Source organism: Botryllus schlosseri, chromosome 3 (genome assembly GCF_051294905.1).
Source record: "Botryllus schlosseri isolate E-star chromosome 3, Bs_hap1, whole genome shotgun sequence".
Lineage (NCBI taxonomy): Eukaryota > Metazoa > Chordata > Ascidiacea > Stolidobranchia > Styelidae > Botryllus > Botryllus schlosseri.
In genome coordinates this window covers 21,199,801-21,221,700 of record NC_137238.1, presented here as the reverse complement: position 1 = coordinate 21,221,700, position 21,900 = coordinate 21,199,801, and the positions used below count along the sequence as shown (strand labels likewise).

General features: G+C 39.9%; 3 long non-coding RNA genes across 6 annotated transcripts; 1 reads left to right on the top strand and 2 right to left on the bottom strand.

The window, feature by feature from the left end:
* Positions 1–1,170: 1,170 nt before the first annotated feature.
* LOC145436026 (uncharacterized) lies at positions 1,171–8,951 on the bottom strand. Of its 4 annotated transcripts, XR_013914141.1 has the most exons (7): positions 7,845–8,087; positions 7,446–7,573; positions 6,565–6,642; positions 5,869–5,975; positions 4,434–4,549; positions 4,117–4,223; positions 1,171–1,405 (listed from the first exon to the last, which is right to left on the bottom strand). It is a non-coding gene; the product is annotated as an uncharacterized LOC145436026 (long non-coding RNA). The 4 variants fall into 4 exon arrangements; XR_013914140.1 differs by lacking the exon at positions 7,845–8,087 and having other exon boundaries at positions 7,446–7,838; XR_013914139.1 differs by lacking the exons at positions 5,869–5,975; positions 6,565–6,642; positions 7,845–8,087 and adding an exon at positions 8,094–8,951.
* Positions 8,952–14,621: 5,670 nt separating this feature from the next.
* Positions 14,622–17,875, top strand: LOC145436031 (uncharacterized). The gene is made up of 3 exons (XR_013914143.1): positions 14,622–15,146; positions 15,215–15,390; positions 17,665–17,875. It is a non-coding gene; the product is annotated as an uncharacterized LOC145436031 (long non-coding RNA).
* Positions 17,876–17,882: 7 nt separating this feature from the next.
* Positions 17,883–18,822, bottom strand: LOC145436030 (uncharacterized). The gene is made up of 2 exons (XR_013914142.1): positions 18,393–18,822; positions 17,883–17,976 (listed from the first exon to the last, which is right to left on the bottom strand). It is a non-coding gene; the product is annotated as an uncharacterized LOC145436030 (long non-coding RNA).
* Between the last annotated feature and the right edge of the window lie 3,078 nt (positions 18,823–21,900).

Here is a 21,900-nt window from a genome sequence, read left to right as displayed (position 1 = left end):
CCCCTGCACGACCACGACAAACGCGAATATATGCAACAAGCGAGCATGCAAAATGTAAATATTAACTCTCTTTCGACACCGCTCGACAACCAAAGTTAGCTGCCGCGTGATTAATGGTTGATCACTGATAACGTGAGCATCGGATATTCTGTTAGTCCAGTCTATCCTAATATAATATTAGGATATTTACACAACATGATACGACGCAAACATGCCAAAACGACTTTCTGCAGCTTATCAGAGCGTTCACATTGCTGAACGCAAGAAGCCGTGGATTCAATGGCTCTTCTGCTGGGTAGCTTATCCTAGCTCAGAGGTCTCAAACACGCGGCCCGCCAGAGCATTCTGTGCGGCCCGCGACGACATTTTAGATTTTTAATAATTTGACAATATATAAGTGTCATAAATATCTATTCAGGTTATAGTGTGGAAATGCCCTCTTAAATTGGTCCGAAAGCCTCAAACTATTCATCAAACTTCACTATCACATCAATTGCAAACGCTACCATGCGGTGGAACATTCACTATTTCGCCACATTTCCAATTCATGATGCCAAATCGTGACCTTTAGACGATTCGTGACTGAAATTTGTGAGTTGGACTTAGACGCGACCTTTCCTAAATTACTCAGACTCGGGCTAACTCGATGGCAAAATGGAAATGACTCGAGTGGACTTGGGAGTGACTCGGAATGCCTAGAATTTGTTAGAACCATGGACGCAACAAACTAATCGCGTATCAGGGGAGTAATAGATCAGAAGGTTGCAGCTTGATATTTCGTTAACTGAGATAGTTGTTATGGCAACCATAGGCAATGTGTTAGTTACATCTTTGGTCGCTAAATCATGTTATTAAGGCCACTTGAAGGTATCGAGTACCGTAGTGGGACGCTCCAACTATGTAACAGCAATGGACCGTTCGGCGTTCCGACATTTCAATCACTACACTCTTAGCGAAAAGAGTGGTTATACACACCCCAAAAGGTGGTACACGAAAACAGAACTTACGTAACCCTGCCGGTGTGAATGACCAGAATCCACCCCATTCCTTGCGGTGTATATCGGATATCTCACCCTAGCCATTAGAATTGATTGGGGCGGAATTTCAAAATATACACCCCACTTGAAATCCTGCATCTTCTTCCAAATGGCACGCTATTGCAAATAAACTTTCTTGATTGCATATATTCGATATCAATTGAACCATAATAACATAAAATGGAAACATATTTCGCGAAATAACAAAAAAAGAGATCCCAGCGACGGAGAGAAAAATTCACTGAAAATACTGCTCGAAGAACATTGCCCATGTAGTATTGGGAAGTCGCCTCCTCCAGGTTTCCGCAAAACACTCTTGCACGGCGAAGGCTGAGTCACTATCTTCAGCAAGATCTTGTGGCATCATCCTGAGATCAAAATGCATATTCACAACCCAAATAACAGGCACATATGCTAACATGCATAACTTAATGAAAGACCACAAAAATAGAAGCCATTACAAAGTATATATATTTTCACCAAGTACTTACAAAAAATCAGATGTTACACTTGCTAAGGCATTGCAGCACAGACTGTGGTCCGATAGGGTGAACTTACCGCTATAGGAAACATGTTCACACACGATCACTGTATGTGTGGGCAATTAGGCATCGACAAGATGGAAATTGATGGATAGTGTTCATGCAAACCGCATGTAACAGGCAGACTTGGACAGCTAGAAAACGTTCCCTTTTTCCAAATTGGATTGGAATTATATTACAACTACACGTTTTTTTTTTCGAATTAGAGTAGAATTAAAATTTGAGCTACACAGTTGGAAATTAGATTAAAATTATAATTCTACCTAACAGTTTTTTTCAAATTAGATTAGAATTAGAATTACTGAAATCGCCAAAAGTTGAATCAAACTCCGTCATCATCAAATCATAGTTCATCTTATGTGCACGAGAATAGCAAATTTCTACTGTACAGTAGGGGTGTTCAAAAATGACTTTTTCTTTCAAATCTACTGGCTACTCGATAAAATTTTTAGGTTACCTAATTGAAGCCTGCACACCAAATTTTGGTTTGATTCCAACCAGTAGCCGCATTGCTACAGGAGAAGAAAGTTTTTTATTTATTATATGAAAATGAACGAAAAAAGATTTAAAATTTTCTGTTCACCCCATTAAATTGTTAGGTTGTCTATAGCAACAATGCTCAACCGATTTGGCTCAATTCCAACCAGTGGAAGCGGAGTTATTGCCGTCACAAAATTTTGGATTTGAATAAAATAGTATTTACGGTGAACGATTCTTTAATCATTTATGACTGTTGTGCCCACCGTAAATACTATTTTATTCAAATCCAAATTTTACGAAATCAATAACTCCGCTTCGGTTGGTTTGATTTAAGGCAAATTTGGTGGGCATCGTTTCTATAGACAACCTTACAATTTCATGGGTGAACAAAAAATTTTGAATTTTTTTACTAATTTTTAAATAATAAATAAAATAAAATAACTTTCTTCTCCTGTAGCAATGTGGCTACTGGTTGGAATTGAACCAAATTTGGTGTTTAGGCTTCAATTCCGTAATCCAACAATTTTACCAAGTAGCCAGAAGGATTTGAGAATAAAGATTCATTTTTAACACCCCTGCTGCACAGCAAGCTTGGCTTGTTTCGCACTAGACAGTTCTTCTGTAACGTACCCAGGAAAACCGGGCATTAGATTAGACCTAAAAATAGACCATAGAAAGATTTCATATATTCGATTAGAATTGGAATTAGAGCATAGAAACGTTTCACAAATTAGAATAGCTTCAATTAGGATAATTAGACAACTAGAATACTAGCAACACCGCCTATATCAGAAATAACTGAATATGTTTTTGAAGATTCTTGCTGTTAGTAGTGTCATATGCCATTAGTAATTTTATATTAGTCGCGAAGATTCATATCGCAATTTTCAAGGTAGAATCCTCTGAAAATCTGCGTACCATACTTGACTATTTTTCCAACATTTCGTATTCTACTTTCACTTGGCGTAGTTTTGACTTGTATTGGGAACTGTTGCATCTACTTGTAATCGAGTATAAATTGAAGTTGGTATTTCTACATCGACTTGAGTATCAAAGCTGGTAACTTTGACCATCTCTGCTTTGGTTTACCTCATAGATGCGACTGCGAAAGTTGACATCAGGTGTCATTACTAGGGCAATTTTTTTTGACATGTCAAAAAAAGTCAAAATTAGGTCAAAATTGTAGCGTTAGGTCAAAATTTGTCAAAATTGTTTACAAAATTTGTCAAAATTGTTTACAAAGTCAAACATTTTTGACCTCTGCATTTCGTTTGTATCGTAGATTTTGCGCTGTCGGTGAACTTATCATTTGATATTTTACAGCTTGTAGCCTACTTTATAGGCCTACCGTTGTAAACGGACCATCGTCTGCTCATTGTGAATCATAAAGGGTCAAATGAAACAAATATGGACATGGTTTTATGGTCAACGTACCACAATATCCTAGCTGAAGCAAGAATGCTTGGACATTGCATGGTTCTTATATCAAGAAGCGCAAGCTTAAAAATTGTGATATAGACAACATTGTCAGAATGAAGCAACACGCTTTGTCACTAGCAGTGTGCACACAACTTGAGTGTTGTCAGCCAACAAATGCTGCTGTTGAACGTTCTTTCTCCGTTCTTGGCAAGCTACGTAGTAAGGACAGATAGGCCTACTTTCTACCCGAGAATGTAGGAAAGGATCTTTCGTTGTACTACAACAAATTTTAATTATTTCCACCAGAATACGAAATGTAACTACTGGAATTCTTCATAGGGTCAGATTTCGTTAAAATACTAGTTTTTCATGTAAAAATCTGTCAGTTTTTGAGCCAAAAACGTTTTTTCAGCCCAATCTACTTTGTAAGGACAGACAGTTCCAACCATAAATGAAGATAGGTAGTACAATTTTAACATTATATGCGAAAACACCTAATTTGCATACGTGAGGTCAAAATTTGGTCAAATTTCATTTTTTTCAAGTAAAAAAAGGTCAAAATTTAGATTTTTTAGGTCAAAATCTTCCATGTTTTAGGTCAAAAAAAATTGCCCTAGTCATTACCAAAGTTGTCATACTTGCTGGCTTGATAACGAGTCTTTCAGTTTTCGCAGCAAACTCCTAAACTCGGTTAGTTCCTATGATATAATCTTGCTCTTGCAGCATCCAGTCTTTAAGCAGCATCCTAAAATTAGAAGAAAATCAGAGAAAGAGATGCATGGACTTGATTTAAATTTGACTACTTGGTATTAATGCAAAAACACGAAAAGTTTTCTAGTTGGGCAATATTGACTTTCAGAATGGATTTAAAGCGACCCAGATAAAGGTCTGATTAGAAAACCGTAACTTGCCTTATACATGGAAATTAGCAAATTAGCTGGATGCTAATGATCACCTTGCAATATCTGCTGTTGATAAAGATCCATCACTGTTTCGCAGCATACGGTTTTATGGTTCAATGCGACGTCGACTTGGTTGAAATGCCCTGACATGATCTTGTATAGTAGCATCCTAAAATTGAAATAATAACCATGAGGTATAAACGTTTAGTTGACAATTTGGATTGGATTCTAAACTCATCTGATATGTGCGCTGGGGGTCTTCAAAAATGGATTTTTTTCTCAAATCGTACTGGCTACTTGATAAAATTGTAAGGTTACCTAATTTAAGCCTGCACACCAAATTTGGTTCGATTCCAACCAGTAGCCGCATTGCTACAGGAGAAGAAAGTTTTTTATTTATTATATGAAAATGAATAAAAGAAGATTTGAAATTTTCTGTTCACCCCATTAAATTGTTAGGTTTTCTATAGAAACATTGCTCAACCGATTTGGCTCGATTCCAACTAGTGGAAGCGGAGTTATTGCCGTTGAAAAATATTGGATTTTAATATAATAGTATTTTTACGGTGACCGATTCTATAATCAGTTATTACAGTTGTGCCCACCGTAAATACTATTTTATTCAAATCCAAATTTTTCGACATCAGTAACTCCGATCAGGCTGGTTTGAATTGTGGCAAATTTGGTGGGCATCGTTTATAGACAACAATTTCATGGGTGAACAGAAAATTTTGACTCATTTTAATATAATAAATTTAAAAAACTTTCTTCTCCAGTAGCAATGCGGCTGCTGGTTGGAATCAAACCAAACTTAGTGCGCAAGCTTCAATAAGGTAACCTAACAATTTTATCAAGTAGCGAGTAGAATTTGAGAATAAAAAGTCATTTTTGAACACCCCTCCTGCACCGCAAGTTTGGCTCGTCTCGCATTCTACGGTTCTCCTGTAGCCTTTTCAGGAAACCCAGACATTAGATTAGAATTAAAATTACCGTAGACCATAGAAAGATTTCATAAATTCGATTAGAATTAGAATTAGAGCATAGAAACATTTCACAAATTAGAATAGCTTCAATTAGTATAATTAGACAACTGGAATATCTAGTTGTCCAAGTCTAGCAACACCACCTGTGCCAGGAATAACTGAATATATCTTTGAAGATTGTTCCTGTTAGTAGTGTAATATGCCATTAGTAATTTTATATTAGTCGCGAAGATTCATATTGCAATTTTCAAAGTACAAACTTCCGAAAAACTACTTACCATACTTGACTATTTTTCCGACATTTCGTATTCTACTTCCACTTGACGTAGTTTTGACTTGTATTGGGAACTGTTGCATCTACTTGTAATCGAGTACAAATTGAAGTTGGTATTTCTACATAGACTTGAGTAGCAACGCTAGTAACTTTGACCATCTCTGCTTTGGTTTACTTCATATATGCGACTACGAAAGTTGACATCAGGTGTCGTTAACAAAGTTGCCATACCTGCTGGCTTGATAACGAGTCTTTCAGTTGCCGCAGCATACTCCTAAACTCGGTTAGTTCCAGTGATATAATCTTGCTCTTGGAGCATGCAGTCTTTAAGCAGCATCCTAAAATTTAAAAAATAATCAGAGAAAGAGATGCATGGACTCGATTTAAATTTGACTACTTGGTATTAATCCAAAACACGAAACGTTTTCTAGTTGGGCGATATTGACTTACAGAATCGATTCAAAGCGACCGCAGATACAGGTCTGATTAGGAAACCTTGACTTGCCTTAGCCCAGTGGCTCCCAACCTTTTTCGACCCATCGCCCCCTTTTCAAGGCCAACACCGATCATCGCCCCCAAAATTTTGTGTACCGAAAATTGGGCATACAAAGTGTAATCACCGGCAGGTTGACTAAAAAAAAAGGTCAAATTTTCGGCTCGATGTCTAATTTGACACACTTTTGTAACTAAATTTCCGTGGGTTGACTAAAAAAAAAATGGTCAGCCGTTTTGACGCGTCATCGCCCCCCTATCGCCCCTTTCTATTTTCGCCCCCCGTCGCCCCCTCTGTCCATTTTCGCCCCCTTCGTCATTTTCGCTCCCCTAGACCGCCAAATCGCCCCCTGGGGGGCGAGATCGCCCACGTTGGGAACCACTGCCTTAGCCTATACATGGAAATTTGCAAATTAGCTGAATGATAATGATTACCTTGGAATATAAGCTGTTTGATAACGATCCTTTACGATTTGGTTGAAGTTCCATGATATTAGCTTGTATAGCAGCATCCTAAAATTGAAAAAATAACCATGAGGCATACGGTAAACGTTTAGTTGACAATTTGGATTGGATTCGAAAGGCCCACGACATCCGAAATGTGTACTGATGTTGTAGCCTTGACTTGCTTTATGCTTGTAAATAAGCGAGTTAAAGTACAATTTTGTAACTATCCTACGCATAGTATATTACTCACCAACAACATATTTGATTTCACATTCACAGAGTAAGAGTCTGCTACTAATAGCAATCAGTCCTTGAATCTAACAAAAAGCAGATTTGTGCATATGCACAGATCGTGTGTATGTCATATCATGAGTCAAGAAGTGCATATATTATGATTTGTTTATATTGATCGAAAGGATAGTTTGATAAACTTTGGCAAGGCTATGTTTGCCTCTTCATATTGGTCAAAACATTGAAGACCCAGCTAATCCGTGCATTGTTGCACACCGAGTTGACCGCAGTAGTGCGCATTGCTACTCAAGCAATAGATGTAAATTTCTACTCAATGGCAAGTATATAGAAGTGGCTATGTCAAATCCATGACAAGCTGCTTCAAATTAAAATAAATATATGAACAGAACTCAGAGAAGTAGTTTCAAAAGAAGTAGTCTGGTTGATGGGTCACATACTCTGAGTTGGCCACTGCAAAATATGTTCAATGAGGTAAGCCTGTTCCAAGTCAAGTCTCTCATATTCATAGTGATAGCAATATAGCATCGTCATATTTTCACCCATGTCATAATATCATTAACATTTACTGGCCCCTATTTACGGGGATCGAAAGCTTTCATCAAATGTCCATTGCTCACCTCAGATACCATTGCTTCATATGCTTCAGCCCTTTGCTGTTTGTATGTTACACTTGTTTTCTCATGAGGAGAAATCGATAATTTCATTCTTCAAGAGCCCCAAATTTGCGATCTTTGCCCATGCAAGTCTGAAGTAGAATAGATAATATGTTTACCTTCCTACCATAACATAACATAATATATAATGTGTATATAGCTCAGTGATAATGACAGGGTGATAGGCCTATAAACATAGCTCTGCATAGTCAGTGGTAGGCTACCCTTTACACTTGAACAGGTCGTGATGTGCTTTGGTAATCAATATAACGACAATCGAGTCGATTTTTTTCTCAATGCACTTACAAACGATGTCGCACAAACCCAAATTACCGTAGTTTATAATCATAGCTAATGCTGGACCTGTCAACAGTATCTCCATTAGAGACATTGAGCTACTGTGTCTTGGAGATTGGTATCGGTACTGGTGATACAACAATTTATGTGAATTCAATGTATCGTCACTACCGGTACGTTTAAAATTCCAACTTGCTACATATAATTCTGTTCAGTACAGCTGCGACACTGAGTAACAGGAATCGGATCTGTACTGGAAACGCAACGGAACAAATGTTCTATACTACAATAGTACAGATACGAAATGTAACTCACCATCCAGATATTTTCAATCTCGAAAGAGGCTTTCTTCACAGATTAACGACGACTAATACGGTCAGTCGATAGCCAGTCTGGTCTCTTAAGCGCGGAAATACGGCATATAACGAAACATTTTACATAGCTGTAGCCAAACATAGCAGCAGCTGTTCTGGTGACGACGGTTTGTATATTCCATTATGATGTGACAATTAACTCACTGATGTAATAACTATATTGAAGTTAAGGATCTCCGGAATATTTGTATGTATACTATAATTGATTTATCGGAAATATGGATTTGATAGCTGTGAAGCTGCAGATTGCATCATAATAAGCTTCAAAAAGTCTTGCAGTACTAGATTTATCTTCATAGATCGAACCATTGATACTATCCGAAAGCTGTATGCGAATTGTCGGTTAGGCTTAGTGTGCAATTCATAAAGCTACCAAATAGTGAATAACACATCAATATAGATATGAAAATAACCAGGAAACTTTGCCCAATTTAGTCCCTCTTTCGCCCAATTCCGTGGTTGTTCCGTGACGTAACCTGGTGTTCCATTCTAATTTGAATACTTGCTACGCCCATATTGCGTACTGCTCATATAAGTTTGTGGCTGAAATTTAACTCCTTCTAGTATTCACAGCTCTAAATACCCTTAACCTGCATTATATTGTGGTTATACACTAATGCTGTGCGGAATAGGCCCGAAATATTTTGTACATATAGGCTACGTACAATGTACAACTGTGCATTTGACGTGACATGAAAGAAATTATAAACCAGTATCGTGACAACTTCATAATGTGTCGTATTTTTGCGACACACTCGAGATACATCGGTCACACTATAGTAGACAGGGTGAAATTTCAGCCAAAGTAAGAGTACCGCAGTGCACGATAAATGTGAATTACAATATGATATTGCAGACTTAGCTATTATTCATTCATGTCAATGTAGCACACGAATGTTATACAACGAATTCTTATTTGTCACTGAAGCTGAAACTATATGCGTAGGCGAATTTACTTGATCGAACCGGGTTAAATCCATAAAAACTGAACAATGGAACATTGCCGAAGCCTACCCAAGTAGCCTTAAAGACATGGACAACAATAAAGTGAGCGAAACACGCATTTTCGGTGGATAATTCAACCCCAAAGAGAATATGTCCTACACGACCTACAGTTAGACACAGCAGAGAAGTTCTCAAGTGCCCATACAATGATCAGTATACAGTGATTCGACTGAATTTTTAACAGGAATGCAGACTTGCCGCACCCCTGCCTGCTTAACCAGGCTTCTGACCGACACAGACTTAAAACTTCAACAGTCAAGTTTTGTGGAAGCGGCTAGCGCGGATTGAATCCCAAACTTCATATTTGTCTGACAAAAGGTGTAATCTTTAACAATTCACCCCAAATGCCAATGCTTTGGGTGTATATCTTATGGTATATGTGTGTAGGGGTGTGTTCGGCTCATTTCCACCAATAGCTTAGGTGTAAATGACAAATTCAGTACTTAATAGGTGTGATGACCCAAAACACACCCTACGCTAGGGTGTGAATTGCGAAAACACACCATTTTCGTTTACAGTGTAGGACTCATTTATTAATATATATTATATTATATTTATATTTTTTCTGCTCGTATATTTAAAGATATATGGCCATGAGAATAATAGCCTACTTAGAAGAAGTATACCAGAATCATGGATTGGAATTACAATGCTGAACTTTAAACATGTTTTGATATCAGATCCGTCTATATTATTATCAATCTGTTAAATTTAAAATATTCATAGTAGCTTAAAAATAATAACCCGATAGCTTTTATGCGGGTATCACACATTTGTCCGGCATATGGTGTCTATATCTTATAATTAATATATATCAAGTACAACAACAATTCTATTCAAATAGTTATAAATGTGATGATTCTATTCGTGCCAGGCCTAAATTGATACAAGAGTATATCACATTTTGTCGATGTGTGTTCACTGTCAGTATGTTGGATCGGCTCACTTTCAATAGGACAATTCATTCCCGCAGAATAAGGCCTACTTGGAAAGACATAGAATACCCCTATGAATGCTGCGGCCCGCGGCGTCGTCAAAACTGGAAAACTGGCCCGCGAGCACATTTGAGTTTGAGACCTCTGTCCTAGCTATAGTACGCGATCTCAGGTTGAAAATATATCCACCCACAATATCGGACGGGGTCAATAACGAAGTATTTCCATTTATACGTCAAGTAGACTTCGTACATTTCTTCCCCAAGGCATCATGGTTTGAACTACTACTACTTGACAGTTTCTGGTTTTCTAGGCAAAACGAAGTTTCGAATACCTAATTTTACTTACTTCGTAATCGCTGCTGTCAACTTATAACTAAATATAAATTTACTACTTTACTTCTACTTCTACTTGAATACCGATGATGACGACAGGTGCCCTAAAAGGAGTAAAAACGGAAACTGCGGAAAACGCAGAAACAGCCCCTAAAACACAGGAACTGTGGAGAAAGCGGCAAACCTAGATTCCTAAAGCCCTGAAACAGAGGAAAATGCGAAACGCGGAACAGTCGGTTATTGACCTTTATAGATCTCATAGTGGGAGCGAAGTCAAAAACGTAAAAACAGCGGAACTCCACAACTTATGAGTTTAATGCGAAAGAGGATGAAGCCTCGTAGCGTGTATAGCTAATTATTGTTGTAAAATTAAATCTACCGATGGTAAAAAATCCTAAACTCCTAATATTTTAAAATTTAACTTAAAGTATCTAAGGTTGAGGCATTCGATCACTGATCATTATTATAGACGCTCAACTCAGGGTTGTAATGTCTCGGGTCTAGTCAAGTCGAGTCCGACTCGAGTAACGATAGTTTGGTGACTTGACTTGCATGATTTGAGTCATTTTTTCAAATGCGCAAATGACTCGACTAGACTCGAGTCAATTTGTGTATTGACTCGACTTGTACTCAAGTCATTGTGCATGACTCGAACCAAGTCATAGGGCTCAAGACTAGGACAGCCAAGACAGACATTTCATTGAAACTTCGAAGAATAGTAATGTCACCACATTATTAGTATAATCCTCTATCAGTCCTGATATTTGGGAAAAGGGCCAAACACTGCGTGTTAGGACTAAGGAAGATAACGATATTAGGAATCTGAGCGATTCTATATCACTCGAGCATAGTTGAAAAAAGGTTTGCCGCTTTTTCCACAGTTCCTGTGTTTTAGGGGCTGTTTCCGCGTTTTCCGCAGATTCCGCTTTTACTCCTATTAGGGCACCTGTCGTCATCATCGGTATTCACGTAGAAGTAGAAGTAAAGCAGTAAATTTATATTTAGTCAGTGCTGGGATCAAGTCACTATACCTTCGAGTCACGAGTCATCTCGAGTCATTGGACATTTTGACTCGAGTCAAGTCAAGTCAATTGATTTTCGAAAGTGACTCGAGTCAAGTCAAGTCACTCGATTTTTGGAGGTGACTCGAGACAAGTCGAGTCAAGTCAAGTCACGAGTCAAGTCACAGCTCAAGTCAAATTGCCTTTTCGAAGTATGAGGCATGCCGACGTCATTGTATTTTGCGAGCAGCCTGAAATACAGACTGATCGGCAGGCCGTGTTATTTTTGGCATATGCCAAAACTGCCAAAAATAACTTATTTTTGGCATTTTTCGATTTTTATTTTTGGCAGTTTTGGCATCGTCCTCTAAATAGATAGTTTCAGCCTCGAATTAGTCACAAAAACGCTTTATTTGGGCTGGTTTGTCAAAAGGCACCGCAAAATGTGCAGCATCCACGTATAATCAGTGCCAACAAAGAATAAGAAGAAAAAAATACCCAACGATTTCATAGGTTAATAATATCAAACGAAACCACAAAATATGCAGTGTCCATCGGAATCGGTGCCAATGAGCAAAAAAAAAGAAACGCCTAACAAACACGCTCAACAGCTGTTTGTTACAGCTGTTGAATAGACTTAAATCGTTTGCACTGTAACAGTGCTTCCAAACTCAGGTCAGCTAAGTTTCTCCTAAATTCATTTCTCGCCCAGCGAATCTGGGAAATATCGGCCTCAACAGTTGCCGTTGAGGGAAAGAATGTTGCCAGTCATCCACAAAAGGTTTTCAGAGCTTCGAAATCTTTGGAGGGCCGAACCGGCTTCCATGCATCATGAAAAGAGATCACTTCGCCAGTGCCATCGATCTCATCGCGGAAAGAATTTTCTTCCCGATACTTTTCCAGGAGTTTCCTGTGTTGTCTCTCAACAAATTCTATGTCGTAGCCCGACTATCATTTCTCCTTCAGTCTACCGATAGATCTTCGGAGGACTTTTGTCACTTCAGGTGGCTTTAATATTACCAACTCGCATGGAAGAGTCCTAGGAAGGTTAGCTTGTTTAAGAACATTGACGCAACAAGACTGTCTGGCAAAACGAGACTATGCAGCTCAGAATTAGCCGGACAGTTTGTTGCGTCACAATGTTCAACTTGATCACAATGCAAAAATCGTGGTAATTTTGGGGGTTCCAGTTTCATGAGCAGAATATAATTTATATTTTAATAATCAGTACTGCGGCAGCTGCTCATTGATACACGTTTTATCAAATTTAGCGCTCGACAAGCCGATCAAAAATGGTCGTAAAATTGCCTTTGGACAAATGACAAGTATGACGTAAACCAAATGCAGCCAGCCGTTCAATCTCGCTGTGCCCACACCATTTAGGACACCATGCTTTCACCCCTAATGGGTGGGCTGGGCCCAGATTAAGAAACCTGCCTTTCACAAACGCTCTTATCGCTTGTAACGCGGTCCTGTTAACACAACACCATGAACGAAATACACTATTTGGCAGATTGTGTTATTTTTGGCATATGCCAAAAATTGCTTATTTTTGGCATTTTCAAATTTTTATTTTTGGCAGTTTTGGCATCTGGCTGCTGAAATGCCAAAAATAACACGGCCTGCTGATCGGTCATTGATATTGAACCGATGGACGAATATAGAGTTAAATATACACGCAAGAAGGCGATGTATCGCTCACATATACGTAGAACTGAGTAATTGCATAGCCTTAGTTTATAGTTACCAGTCAAAATAGAGAATAGAGAAAACGAATTGATGAGATGCAATACATTACCCATTTACAAATTGATATGATACAATTCTAGCCTGCACCAATCATTTAGGACTATATAAACTACATTCGAATTCAATTTCAATAAAACATGAGGTTTGGTTAAGGCAAGAACAGGGAACAGAAATATACATTTGGCTATTAAATTACTTTAATTTACATTACATTTGTGATAGAACAATGGAGGCTCAGTAAAACGCACAATCATTGAATGGTTGGTCGCTCTCACGGGTTACGCCAGCGTTTCGCGAACAATCCGAACATATGAAAGATACAGTGATTGTTATCGACACCGATTACTTGGTGACATTGAAATTGACTCGTGAATTTTGCTCCGAGTCACGAGTCAATCCACATTTCTGATACGCCGAGCCAACTCAAGTCAAGTCATTTTAGAAAAGTGACTCGAGTCAAGTCAAGTCATACGAAAAAGGTGACTCGAGTCATCCCAACACTGTATTTAGTTAAAAGTTGACAGCAGCGATATAAAGTAAGTAAAATTAGGTATTCTAAACTTCGCTTTGCCTAGAAAACCTGAAACTGTCAAGTAGAAGTAGTTCAAACCAGGGCTTTGGAGCCGGAGCCGGAGCCCGGAGCCGGAGCCCCGGAGCCGTGCATTTTCACCGGAGCTGGAGCCGGAGCCGGAGCTCTACATAAAATTTAGCCGGAGCCGGAGCAGGAGCTGGAGCCCGTTATTTGAGGAGTAGCTCCGGCTCCGACCTATTTCATAAGATGCTATTATATATGCAACAACCACATCTGCTGATTTATCATAATTGAACACCAGGCCTGAATTTTAATGCTGTGCACAGCAATGGCATGGAGTAAATTGCGTTCTAGTGCAACTATGATGTTGTCGACAATTGACAAGTAGCCCATTCAGTATGAAGTCACAAGCCGGCATTGCGGCACCTATATGTCTTTGTTGCTACATCGGATGTTACTGACGGCTGACGGACTCTAGATTACTATAGATAACTAACCGACGGGTAGATTAGTAATCTATATAGACCAGGAATGGCCAACCTTTTTGGCTAAAGGGGCACATGCAATTGACGAACGAGTGCGCGGTCCACTAGCCACGCCAAGCGGGTGAAATTTTCTAAGTTTATAAATAAACTAGGTTAGTATTGCGGGTCTATTGTATACCACCCGCTAGGCTCAGTTTGCAAGGACACGACTATTCGGCGTCTGGACACATCGATATCGAAGGTCTCCGATAATATGCGACAATCATTTTGTGCCTACATTTCACCGTCGACGATTTTTATGCGAGCGCAAACGCGAAAAGACTTTCTTCCGTAATTGCGAATAGGCCTACAGTTAGACTCAATGGGGTAAATTAGGCGTTTTTTTTTTCATTTTTAGTAGGGGGTAGGCTACCAAGCAAGAAATCGTGTGACAATTAGGCCCTTTTCATACCGGATTTACGAAACTCTTTCGGGAACAAGTTCCGAAACAGGCGATGTTCACATAGAGAAAAAATTACCGAAACAGTTCCGGGAAAAGAGCGCGTTCATACCTATTTAGAGTTACCGCGAACTTATGTTCATCAGGTCGTTTTTTCGGTAAATTCGCGGGAAATTATGGCCAGTATGAACGCGATTCTCCGTAAGTGTTGATAGTTACGAAACCATGTCTGTGGGGTGTTCCAGTTGTAATATGCTTGTGGAAAACGATGTGGGAGAGGCATATTCGTGAGATGAGGAGAAGTTGGCTCCAACTTTTAGCTATGGGATGTTGCGGATATGCCTTCTCGATGTGGATGGAGCTCTATATACTCAATATACCTGGATCAGTAATAGAGCCCGAGCATGTTCCTGGCTTATTATCAACCAAAGCTGAGAGCAGAAACTGAAAGCCAGCAAAGAGGACAGAGTCCTGGAATGAAAAGAACCACCGATCACATCTGCGTACAACAAAGTCAGTTTATCTAGTTGTGATTGCTGTATAATGGTTTGGGTAAATCTAATCTTATGTACACTGTACAGAAAAACCAGGGAATCCGAGAAATCCGTGAGAGAAGCATTTGGTGTACTCTGCGACGAGCTTCGAGACCATAACGAAAAGCAGCCAGCAAATTATACGAACTCAATTTCTCTTGCTTGCTGAGTAGCTGTCGCTCTTTGGAGGGTAGCCAATGAAGCCAATCAATTATTAAATCCAGGTAAACAATTTTAATAAACATAATTGCTGGTGCCTAGTGGGGCTAGCCACAATGATTTGAGTACTCGAATCTGAATCGAGTAATAACTTTGATGATTCGAGTCGAGTAGTAAAATACTATTTTTCGAGTACTGAAATTATACTGAAAGTTGATTTGCTAACGAGAATTATACCGTAGTTTTGATACTATTTTCCACTGAGTAAGCCTTGAAACCTTGATTGGCCGTGTCGCAACATACAAGATGTAGCACAAAGCTACAAACGTTGCTGGAAATAACACATTACCGAAGTCATGACCATCCTATGGCCATAACAGTCAAGCAGTGCAATGAAAATGGTATGGTCGAAAAAAACAAAGTATCTTTAATGTGACGGACAATAGGCGTTATGTTCTTTATGGTGGCATAAAAGGTAGCCTACACACTTAAATTTTGGCGTAGTACATTGTGTTGTGATGTCATCGTGATGATACTCGACTCGAATCGAAGTGTAATAAGTGATTCAGAATCGAATCACTCAGGCACTCGATTTTGCCCAGCCCTAGGGCATAGTAATATTTCTATATTTGTCATGGCAGAATGTCAGCCAGTTTTTGCGTAGCATACCACTACAAAAAGGTCAGACAAATTTGGTCTTGAATCATTATGTTAGAAAAAGAAGTCTGAAAGACCAATTGTTCTTGCCAAGTAGGCTACTTTCTGTCTCGAAAGTAAGACCCAAATTGATGGAAAATAGACTTAAACTGGAAACTGAGCACTGCTCAGTGAGCAGTCAACACAATGACTTGGACTCGAGTCATAAAACCATGTCTTGAACTCGACGCTCTGCTCGATGAGTTGGACTCGGATTTGACACGGTGGTTAATTGAAAATGAATTGACTTGAATCTAGTCAAAACTATTGAAGAGGGATCGACTTGTGACTTGCTTACAACCCTGCTCACTTTTTAGGACTGAAAGTGAGACCAAATTTGTATATTTTTTTGTAGTGTAGTCAGACATGTAGGCTACATTGTACATCAACCTACTCAGTTAATTTTAGTTACTAAAACTAAGTAGTTCTAATTGTGGATTTAAAAAAGTGAATAGTTTTTGGTTCTAGTTGCGGGTATTTGAAAGTGAGTAGTTCTAGTATTTGAAAGTGAGTAGTTCTAGTTCTAATTGCAGATTTTGAAAAGTTGATGGTTCTAGTTCAGGCTCGGCTAACCCGTGGCTCGTGAGTTAATTTCCGAAATTAGTAGTATTATCAAAAATGGATTGCACAGATTGTGAACTTGCAAGGCCAATCAAAAATTTGATTAGTCTGGCCGCAACACTCGAGATGTGATGACTGAAATATCAGATCCGACGCATTGGCAGATCTATGAGTCAGTCACATTTTGGTAGATCTTCTACACTACAATAAAGCAGAATACTTGTGATAGATTTATCAAAAGTAAAAATTTTCTGCACGCTTAGCGCAACATCTTGTCACTCGATTTCTTGCTTTTAATATTGTTACCCCTTCGTTAAAATGAAAGAACGCCTAATGTAGCAGATTGAGTCTAACTATATATATATTCCCTACCTCCCGTTTGCGCTCGCAGAAAGACCGTCGACTATGAAACCTAGGCAGAAAATGATTGCCGCATGTTGAAAACTTTCGATATCGATATGTCCAGCCAGGTGCTGAATAGTCCAGTCCTTGCAAACTGAGCCCAACAATATGCATCAGGCTTGCAATATAGTGGGGTGACAATATTATTAATTTATCAACTTCAAAAAATTTTCGCACTTCGCGCGGCTAGTGGCCCGCAGAATAGTTCGTCAATCGAATGTGACGATTTGGCTGAAAAGGTTGACCACCCCTGTTCAAGTTGCTAGTTCAAAAAATGGAGTAGTTCTAGGTAAAGTTGCGCATTTTGAAATTCCAGTACCTTGTACAAGTCTGAGTGTTGTGGGTGGATAAAAAATTACCACAGCAACATCTAGGTAAAGTTGCGCGTTTTGAAATTCCAGTACCAAGTCTGAGTGTTGTGGGTGGATAAAAAATTACCACAGCAACATTTGTACCAAACATGCATTTGCTGCATTCAAGTTTTTCAGGATGACTTCATGATTGGGAGCCAGAGGTTTCAGTACTAGCCTACATAACTGATGATGCAGCCTATCCCTTTCAGCCCCGGCTCACGAAGCCTTTTCCCTGAAACACAAACAGAGCACAAGCTAAAGCTAATTTCAAATATGTAATATAAATTTCCTATCTGCTGCCCGTAAAATTCACAATTGCTTTTTCAGAAACTTAGCAAAGCACACATGAAGGTTGAAAGATTTTGGTCGACTGAAGGCGCGGTGTTCGGCTTAGCTCAGAAACTGCAATCCGCTAAGGCCAGAATGATACAGATGGTATACGCAATGAAGACAAGACCTGGTGGTGATCCAAGTATCGCTGGCCCAGACGTCGGAAATGCCCTGTGTGAATTTCTCAATAAACAATGCTCTTGCTTAACCAGATGTTTTTGTGCTGTTTCATTTTATTAATGAGAGAAACTATAACTTGATGCACACTTGGACAGGTCCACCTTTTTCATCAGTATCCTCCATCTAGACCTGCGAAAAGATCAGATTAAGTTGGACTTGCCGAACATTGTGTGACAAAGGAATGACTTGGTTGTAACAAGAAAATGAAGGCATGACAAAGGAATGACTTGGTTGTAACAAGAAGATGAAGGCATATGTGAAAACCAAATTATGGCTTGGATGATGTACGATGGTTTACCAGCCCGTTCGTACAATTTCAATTTAGGTTAGTGATTCAGAGCTAAGGACATCATTCTCTGCTGTGCTGCCACTACTATCCAAGCAGATGTTACTAAATCCCCTTTTCAGTAGGCGTATATGACGGTGGCTAACCTACGCACAGCATATCCGTGGTTAGAAACTTGCCTTTGATGTAACAAATTTGGTAAGGGTTAAGATCACCTACCAAATTAGTGTTGAAGTCTCAAAGTTTTCAGGCAACTCACCCAATGCTGCATCATTTGGAGATGGTGTTCTACCTTTTTAGCCGTGCTCTGTTTACAAAACCGCAGAAAAAATAAGCTGACTAGTAGTCAGTGACTACGTATTGTGAGCATACAGAATATAAATCCAAGAATAATGCATTCCCAACACCATTACACAAGAAGATCAAAATGCCGCAGGTAGCTGACCTCGAAATACAAGCAGCCTGAATGAACAGCGAGTTACCGTAACTAAAAGTTTGATTGACAGCGTTCCGGGAACCCAGCTGCGCCATTCGTGTTCATACTCAGTCGGTCCCGTAAAAATCTCCGAAAATAAGCGCGTTCATACCGCCCCGGAACACCAGTGTTATGTTCACATAGAGGGGTTCCGGTAAACATTTTCGAGAAATGTTATTCCCGGAACCCCGGTATGAAAAGGGCCTTAAACACGCGAAGTGTGAAGAAAAATTTCGCTACTATTTTAGTTTATTGTAATGTACGACGATTTACTGAAAATGTGACTGCATGGACCCTGGATCTGCCAATGCGTCGGAACTGATATTTCGGTACTTGTGAAATAAGTACCCGGAGATCTAGGCGGCAATAGTTGTTGCATCATAAAGTGGGTGTGTTGTAGGATAGTAAGTGTTTTTCATGGACATTGAAATAAGGGTAAAAAAAGCACAAGGTCTGATAAGGAACAAGTGAAAAACATAACCTTGCCATATATTTAGCACGGGATCAAATAGTAGAGAATCAGTACACATGAAACGTCAAGAAAAAGGGGGTTTGACCCGCAAAGGACGGTAAAGAGTTGATGGACGCCACATACTACCTTGTTTACTTGTGCAGATACGTTGGGAAGAACATACAATGTGTTGAGGTTGATCGAATCGGGTGCGCTTCTCAACACACGAGACTGTGTGCTATTTCTGAGAAATCACGGGTTGTTGGTGCGAAGGATGAAATGCAAGCGATGTAGAAATATAATGAAAGAGGAAAATACTTCGACAGGCTACGATGGGTTTAGGTGGCGATGCAACCCCTGTGATACTACGGCGACTATACGGAAACACTCGATATTCGCGGGAAGCAAGGTAGAACTTCCCAAATTATTAATATTGTTCTACTTTTGGGCCCATGACGCGTTGCAAACTCAAATTGCGCATGAAGCTGAGATTAGCCAGCGTTCAACGGTCACCTGGTGCGGCCGTTTGCGAAAGCTTTGTTCGGCCGAATTTCACAGGAATAAACGACGTTTAGGAAGTGAAAAAGGCTGTGTGATCATTGATGAAACGCATTTAGCTTAGCGCCGGGCTGCCTCGGGTAAAGGACCAGCTGTTAAAGCCATTTGGGGGTTCGGAGGCATAGATAAAGCTACCGGAAAAATGTTCATAGAAATAACTTCCGACAGGACTGCTGAAGTATTCCGAAAACTCATAGTAGAAAATGTGGCAGAAGGGTCCACAATTCTAACCGATGCTTACCCTTCCTACAGGGGCATAGAGAGCTGGGGGAAGGGTTATACACACGGTGTAGTGGACCACTCCCGTTGGTTTAAGGACCCTCGGACAGCTTTTTGTACTAATGAAATCGAAGGGGCCTGGGGCCAGCTCAAATATCATTTACATAGGTCTCGTGGTTTAGCACGTCATCTTTTGGCCGATTACGTAGGGGAGTTTTTGTGGAAACGTCAACATCAAAAGACTGACCGATTCTTGGCACTCCTGCGTACCATACACAATGACCCACAGTATAATTTTGATAAATTTGATGGGTCTCCTGTATTACCACCATTGGAAACCCCGCTATAGGGTTCTAGGACGGAAATGACGCTATCTGTTATTTTGTGTTTTTACAGACGTTAGTCTAGGGCTAGTGCGCGATTACATTAATTTTATGACGTGGAAAGAATCACCACCACTATCCGCACCATGGACCTCCTTCCTCATTCTCTGTCTATCCTTGTTGGTATCATTTGTACATCTGATTTGTTGCTGCGTACGGCGGCGCAAGGCGTGCGCGGACTCGCAGATCCTGTAACAAGTAGAGCACGATCTTTCACTCAGGGGACACTGGGTGAACTACGGGGACCCCTGCCTGAGGAATGGGTCACTTTAAATGATACACAATGGGAGGACTATCACTTGATGAGCATATTCAATAAAACTGCGGAGCGACATGTATATAGGCGGCCTGAGTTGTTTTACAGTAAGTCATTTGGTTACGTAGTGGCTGAGCGATTTTCATTACAACAAATGGCATTTCCACATGGAAGATATTGGTCAAGCGTACAAGAATTTGAACGCACTTGTCTATGTCAGCGGCGCCTGGGTCAAATCACGCCCAATATTTCCTATGATGTTCTTAAACAAACGAACATGTTCATACGTCCAATAGGATTTTATAGGATTCAGTGGTTCTGGAATGGGGACCAATACTTGTTTCATGACCTTGGCAGAAATTACTCCATGTTTGCTCTTACCAAATTTAAATTGATTATGATCCGATTATTCGAAAGTTACTCAGCTGTTGAAGCTTCATGCCGTCAAGAGCGAATGGGAGATCAGGACAAAGAAAAAATGAGTGAATTGAATAAGTATAATGCCAGTAGCAATAGTTTTACACAATGCTGGCATCTAGTACATAAAAACTACGCCTCCCACAGCACCTTTTGGCAAAAATTCCACTCCTGGAGGGAAGAAGGGGTCAGAATAGGAATCTGTACAAGGTGTAATTTTAGAGGAGTGATTTCTGCCCTGGAACCAAATAAGGCAGATATAATCATCCAAGAAATAGTAATGACTACAGTAAGTGACTGGCAGTATGTGCGCAATAAGTTGATACCATGCCGGGCCCAGGGGGGATGGATTAATCAGGACTGGTTTGCGCACTTATGGCCCAAGAATGCTGTAATAGCCCATTCGTGCAACTTCTGGCCAGGAATGAATACCACTCTATGGGGTGATTTACCAACGACAAATTTCCCTCTGAGAGTAAAATGGATACAACCTTCTTTTCCAAATCTGGATCATAGTGTGTATGCTAATCGTGGAAATCAGGGCATGAAGTGGAATAATCTTTTTGATGGTGTGCCGACTAGGTTTAAGGCATCCACATCAACATGGGTACCTTTTTCCCGGCCAATGTGGAAATACTTCCCCTCTCTTACTACGTCGGACATAGCATGTAAAGATAGAATATCACGTAACAAGGATTTGTGTCGCGACCCTGTGGGCGGACCCATTTTGAAGGCAGCCTTTTGGGACCATGTTCATTTTGATCCAGAGTTAAACCGACCGCGTTTCCCAGGAGGCCCAATAGAAATTAAGGGAGAGATAGTATCGAGTGAGAGTACCAAACGGGGTACGCGTGGAAGGCGTAAAAGGTTTCTGTCTGGACTAATATGTCTTGTGTTTGCCGTAATATCCACGATCGCAGTCGTTGCGACAGTTTCATCCCAGTTACATGAAGAGACGGTGTATCTTAGCCAACAGATCAATAATAGAATGATACAAGCCACGCAGAG